We start from the raw sequence: 7,017 nt of genomic DNA, 5'->3' as shown, positions 1-7,017 counted from the left end.
GGGCTGATGCTGTTTTCAGGCTGCCACATCCCTTCAAGGGAGGGGGTCCTGCTGAGGTGCCTGGCCCAGCCTGGGTGAGGGGCTGATGGCTGTTTGCAGGCTGGCCACAGCCCCTTCAGGGTGGGGGGTCCCGCTGGGGTGCCTGGCCAGCCTGGGTGAGGGGCTGATGGCTGTTTGCAGGCTGGCCATGGCCCCCAGACACCAAGCTCCCAGTGGAGGTTGGCTGGAAGCAGGTATCTGGGATTTATTTATCTTCTATAATTGAAACTTTGTTGCCTTGAGTGGAGCCCACAGCTGGCCAGGCGGGGTCTTGGCTTCCTCCATTGCTGGGGACAACCAAACCTCCTGTTTGCTCCAGCTTGGTGGCTGCCGGCTGACATCTTGGTTGGGTTCATTTGCATATAGTCGCTCTGATTGGCTTGTGGGCGTGGCTTGTGAGTGTAGTGGAGGTATGGTCAATTTGCATGTTTCTCTCTCTCTCTCTCTCTCTCTCTATATATATATATATATAAAATCACACACACACACACACACACACACACACACGATGTAGGGCTAGATGAGGTTGGAAGGGAAAGGCGTTCTGCACTCCTGTGGCTTAAAATAACCAAGACCCACAGACGAGGGCCTTTCGTCATTTTCCAGGCACGGGGTTGAACTGAGTCAGTGTTCTCCAAACCTCATAATTTGTTTTCCAATACACTTTCGCATCCCCACAAAAGAGTGACCCAGGAAGAGTGCTGCTCACATTCCAGGCACATCCGTGCTGGCCTTCCGCAGTGCACGCTCGCCTCTCCTGCCTGTGCTCATGCTGTTGCTTCAGTCTGGTTGCCCTTCCCCTTTCTCTGTGGACTGAAATCCTATCATTCATCCCAACCCAGCTCAAGTGCCACTTGTACGAGGGGCCTTTCCTGATGTTCTCAATGAAAAGAACCCATTCCTTGCTCCCTTTTCCCACATCACATAATTTTTATGCAATATAATAAGTGCAATAGGATGCAACACCAATCAGTGTTTCTCACGCTGGAGGGTCACCTCCTACTAGTAGGCTATGAAATCAAAGTGATAGGTTGCTAGCAACATTACAAAAATAAAACAGTAGAAAGGAATAGAAAATATCAGAGTTAATGGCAGGACTTTTGGTTTTGTATGCATAATAATTGTGTGTGCCTGTGCACACGTGCACACTCATGCTCTTGGACTTGGTCACAACATAAAATTATTTTATTTATTTATTTATTTTTGGTTAATCCACTCCTGAGGCTGTTTTTCCATTGATTTTTAGAGAGAGGGTAGAAGGGAAGGGAAGAGACAGAGAGAGAGAAACATCTATGTGAGAGAGACATAGGGATTGATTGCCTCCCATATGCACCCTGATCAGGGCCAGGAATCGAGCTGCAACCCAGGTATGTACCCTTGATCAGAACTGAACCCAGGACCCTTCAGTCCACGGGCCAACGCTCTATCCACTGAGCAAAACCAGCTAGGACATAAAATTATTTTTTAACAAGAGTTGAGCCACAAAAATATCTGAAAGCCACAGCATTAACTGTAGGCTCCTGAAGGGCAGGGACCAAGCCAGGTTTACTTCTGTGTTCCCAGAACTTTGCACAAAGTATGGCACATAGCAGATACTCAGTAAACATTCACTGAAGGGAACTGAAAATCCAGTAGCCCAGACTAGTGTGTTTATTAAGATATTCCAGGTGCACAAGTCATCTATAAACCCCCATGTTCAGCCACAACGTCCAAGGCCCCGTTCAGGCACAGGACCCACCCAGCAGGATGGCAGCCACCCAGTGGGGACTTCAAGATCAAGGTTGTTGGGTGTGGGTGGAAAAGAGCAATATGGCTTAGTCCAGGCTCACCCAGGACCCTCTTTCAAGACTCTACTTTCAGCTTCTATAAAATGGGAACAATGATGCCAGCATCCCCCATCCCCCAAGAAGAGAACACAGTGAGGAAAGGCCTAGAGTTCATCTGGTCCTCCTCTTTACGTCGAGTTTGCTGAGGACTAACATACAAGCACACACTTATACACATTTACACACATACACACAATTCACACAGAAACACACTCACAGACACACACGCATGCACGCACACATGCTACTCTTCATTTCAGAGGTGGGAACATGAGGGCCCAGTAAGGGCAAGTGATTGCTCACGGTCACATCGCACATTGGTGGCATCCTAGAGCTGGGAATAGAACCATGTCCCTTGGTTCCCAGACCACAGTGAAGAGGGCACAAATGATGCATTAAACAGAAAAATGCTTAGAGAACCGTGGACAGTCCCTTTCCAGAGTGAGGGGTCGTGTCAAGGCCCCACTCCAGGATCTGCAGAGACAAGAGGCCACAGTGGCTAACGTGTCTCTTTCCTCCCAGGCTGCCTCTGGGTTTCTGGCCATCCCCAGCCGTCAGTCCCCCAGGGCCACCTATGCCAGCATAGCACCCTGCCCAGCTTTGTAAAGCTGGAGGGAACCCATGTCATGTGAAAGCATGAGCTTGGAGGCAGACAGATGGCTGTAACTTCGTCCCAACAATCCATGAACCACTTTCTTAACCCCTCTGGGCCCTGGACCCTCATCTGGTAACCAAGGTTACTGCTCTCCACTTCACGGTTCATAGATGATTAAATGAGGCAAGGTAAGTTAAGTACCTGCTAAGTATGTGTAAACATTAGTTCCTTCCTTTCCCCTTCTCCCTTGAAACCTTTCATTTTATCCTCAGAGATTTCTTCCAAATAAAAACAAAACACCTCTGACCATCTTCTGCTTTAGCACCTCCGATGTCCCTACACTCAGAGAATAAAGACCAAACTCCCAGCCCAACACTCAGAATGGGTTGGATCCTATTTCTTTATCTCTTCAGCCCTTTTGTCCATCAATGGGATGGTCCAATCACCTATCACTTGGGATCACAGATTTTGCTGAGAATGAACACACATACACAGAGCACACAATTACACACCCAGCACTCTCTCCTCAGACTTGCCTGCCCCATATCCTCCTTTCAAAACCCTATCCCTAAAGCAGACGCTTGTGGTTGGAATTAGTCAGCCTGTGTGTTAGATTCCAGAGCTCAATGAACTTCACACTGTGTAATCGCTCCTCCGGAGCCTGCCTGTCTTTCTCATGATATCGTGAGCGACTGTTTCCCTGGCTGCCTTGAACTTGAAGTAAGCCATCACTCCTGCTTCAGCTAGGAAGGCCTGCAGTGGCGCCTGGGACACCTCACCTCTCTCCTCTTGGAGGCCCCACTGCAAAGCCCATCTCCTCTACGCAGCAACCCCCACCATCCCACCCTCTGGGCATCCAGTGCCTGGTAAATAAAACTCTGTGGGGGGCCAAGCCCTCACCCCACCCAGCTCCCACACACAGAAGCTTTGTCTGAGCTGCTGATGCATAATACATGGGCGCAGGCCCGGACCAGCCGCGCGCCCATCTTGGACAACAGGCCCGTCACTAAGAGGCTGTGAGGGACACAGCCAGGACACAATGTGCTCCAGTCAGAACTGAGGGCAGTGGAGAAAGGGCCTGCTGGGACCCTGGAACCGGCCCCTCCTCCAGTGCACAGTACAGAGGGGGAGGGGAAGGCGGTCCCCAGAGGCCCCACAGGCGGGTGGGGGTGGTGTCCTGAAATCCTCCCAGCCACTTTCCAGTGCAGCCTCAGGCCACGTCCCTGACTCTCAGGCTTAGCTGCTTCTCCCCTGTGAGCCATGGAGAGTCCTCCAGGACCCCTCCTTGGCATGGTCCCCATGTTCCTTCTTTAAGAGTTACTCCAGCAAGTGTTTCTACCTGTCAGGGTCTAATATGCTCCATGGGATCTTGGCTCCTTGATCTTGGCGGGACCAGAGGCCCCTCAACTACCCACACTCATTTGTCAGTGGGAAAACCATGTGGGCAGAACAGAATAAGAAAGGGGTGTATGAACCACCTGCTATACTTCCTAAAACAAGCTATGCACAATTTTATGTGATAAAACAACACCCTTTCTCTTGCAGGATCTTTAAGTAGGATAAATCCAGATGCAGCCCATTTCTATATATGCAGAATTGGGGAACTATGTGCACAGTTGATTTAGCAATAAGGATCTGGGCGATTTCGTGTTCTAGCCACCATGCAAACACACTAAAGATGTGTTCAGAGATTCTCGCCGGCACAGATTCTCATTCAGGAGGTCTGGGCAAGGACCCAGGAATCAGCATTTTAACAAGCACCTAAGAGATTCCAATGTAGGTGGCCCACAGATTATACTTTAAGACACAGTGGTTAATGAAAATTATACGTTTCAAATATACAAGTAAGTGCCACACACTGGTGGCTCACTGAACAACGCACAACAAACTAAATCAATAATGATGAAGCTAAACTCACAGAAATTTATAATGGAAAAGCAGGAGCAGTAGTAACTGAATATTGGAACAAACTCAAGATGACAAGGATGACCTTAGCTGGTTTGGCTCAGTGGATAGAGCATCAACCTGTGGACTGAAGGGTCCTGGGTTCGATTCCGGTCAAGGGCACATGCCTGGGTAGCAGGCTCGATCTCCAGTAGGAGGCTTGTAGGAGGCAGCTGATCAATGATTCTCTCTCATCATTGATGTTTCTATCTCTCTCTCCCACTCACTTCCTCTCTGAAATCAATAAAAAATCTACACTAATAAAAGACAAAGATGCTAATTGACTGTACCTCTGCTACGCCCATCAGCCAATCAGAAGAGTATGCAAATTAACCCAACAAAGATGGCCGTTAAATTTGCATACTGCAGGTGGGGTGGGCAGCACGAGACACTGCCCCCAGGACCAGGCTCTCGGATCCATGACCCGGCGAGGCGGGGCCAGCAGCGCCCCACGCTGACCGCGGGATCCGGGCCCCGGATCCATGACCCAGAGAGGCAGGACCGGCAGTGCCCGATGCTGACCGCGGGATTTGGGCCTTGGATTCCTGACCTGGGGACCGGGCGAGGGAGCAAAGTGGCGGAGAAGAGAGAGAGCCTAGGCGGCAGAGAAGGGAGGGAGCCGAGGGCAAAGTGGTGAAGGGAGGGAGCGAGGCAGCGGAGAAGGGAGCGAAGCCCGCCTCGGTGGGCTTCGCTCCCTTCTCTGCTTAGCTCTGGTCTCAGGAAGCCCTATTCTTGCAGGAATAGGCCCGAGGAAGCCCTATTCTTGCAGGAATCTTCCTGCAACGGGCCTCTAGTATATATATTTTTTAAAAAGATGGCACAGATGGCAGAGTCCTTACTGAGAATTTTGGGAGTTCTAGCAATCTATACAGGTGCACACAGGAAGAGCTTTGCCAGGGACTGCAAAGGCACCAGCCATCTTCATAGAATACTGATTTCAAGACCCCAATAAATTCTAGGGATTATTAATTTGGGTTTATAAATACCATAATTTGCTAATCCTTGTTTGATACAGAAGGATATTTGTAAGCAGCCTTTGGTTGTGTATTACAATAAAAAAAATCTGTGGAATCATGCTTCATTGGCTCTTGAAAATCCAAGGAAGGGCTTGTAATTCTGAATCTGTTCTCAGTCCTTCAGGGAGAGCCTTGCCACCCACTATGGGACTGAAGACTTGTCCTTCACGATTTATAGCCTTCCCCTTCTTTTACCTGTAACATCCCTCAGGTGGAAACATGGACATGGGGGTGAGTCACACTAGATGATGGAGCAACGAGAGAAGGAACCTGGGCTGCTAACCCCTTTGAAAAGAAGAGCCACCTTAACAGTCTGGACACACATCTAGACTATGAGATGTGAGACAAAAGTAAACTTTAGTTTTGTTCATGCCACTTTGGGTCTTTATTAGAGCAATCCAAGCCATGTCCTAACTAAAGCACTTTTTCATAACCCTGAGGTAGGGGGAGAGGTTAAAGGGGTTTGATCTTTGATTTTGAGAGGCCCGTTCAGATAAAGCATACAAGCTAGACTTAAGGTGTCTGTACCTGCCTCTTCTGGAGTTCCTGGGGAAGAAGAGAAAGCAGCAGGTTTCTCTGAAGGGTTGTCAGGAGTTTGGGTTAAGTTGGGAATTGGAGTCCCATGTCATGCTAAATGTGGCCACACTAATCCTTTGTGCACTCCCAGGGGTCTTCAATGGCTCTGACATTTTACCTGGGTAAGAGATGCCAGGAAAGCTATTCCAGGCCTCAAAGAATCAGAAGTGGGGAAGCTGGGGTCAGTTATAAACCAACAAATGCCATCTGTCTCTCCCCAAATGCTGGGAACGCCAAGGTTATAGATCTGTAGAGCTGGAAGGATCCTGAAGATCTTCCATTCGCACTCCTCACTGACAGGGAAAAACTCTGAGGTTTGAGGAGGGGAAGTCATGTGTTCAAGCTTGGTTAGAGAGCAAATTATCAGCAGGCCAGGACTTGAACCCAGGTCTCCTAGTCTCACCCAGTTCAGTGCTTTTTCTAGACTTTGTGCTCCAACTGCTGGAACTTAGAGGTATGCAAATCTTACCAAACAACCTTCCCTCACCCCAACAGCTCTCCTGCCCACCCCAGACTTCATGGCACACACTCCTACAGCATCCATTCCAGTATTTGAGGGCTCTCTTGCAGCACTAGGCACTTCTCATTTCCCTACTCTATCCTGTTTATCCTGTTCTCTCTTCTCTCTCTCCTCTCTCCTCTCTCTCTCTCTCTCTCTCTCTCTCTCTCTTTCTCTCTCTCTCTCTCTCACACACACACACACACCCTAATAAGTAAATGGAGTTACTTACAGCTGAACTGTCATTATGATCATCATTTCAAAGTCTATGCACAAAGAACTTCATAGAAAATAAGAACTTGGTAAGTGTGATGCCCATCTTTATTCCTCATGTTGGTCCTTGTCAATATCTATATGTGTCTGCATCGAGAGCCTTTAAGACCTTCATTCATTTTGTCTCATTATACCTATTCCTGGGAATCAACCACAATAAACAATGATCATGGTGGACACATTTCACATATAAGGATATTTCTTTAAAAGTAGAAAGTTAGGCCCCACCAATGTGGCTCAGTGGTTGAG

The 7,017-nt window shown here is 48.6% G+C and overlaps 1 protein-coding gene across 1 annotated transcript in view; it reads right to left on the bottom strand.

Annotated features, from left to right (window-relative positions):
* Positions 1–6,774, bottom strand: part of CORO2B (coronin 2B) — a 91,762-nt gene extending 84,988 nt beyond the window's left edge. Inside the window, exon 1 of the mRNA XM_006105590.3 lies at positions 6,728–6,774. The gene's annotated coding sequence lies outside the window, so the exon portion shown is untranslated. The remainder of the gene's footprint in view (positions 1–6,727) is intronic.
* Between the last annotated feature and the right edge of the window lie 243 nt (positions 6,775–7,017).

The sequence above is a fragment of the Myotis lucifugus genome, unplaced genomic scaffold (assembly GCF_000147115.1).
Source record: "Myotis lucifugus unplaced genomic scaffold, Myoluc2.0 scaffold_702, whole genome shotgun sequence".
Classification (NCBI taxonomy): Eukaryota; Metazoa; Chordata; class Mammalia; order Chiroptera; family Vespertilionidae; genus Myotis; species Myotis lucifugus.
Note: the sequence above shows the minus strand (reverse complement) of the source record. Positions and strands in the feature narration are given on the sequence as shown.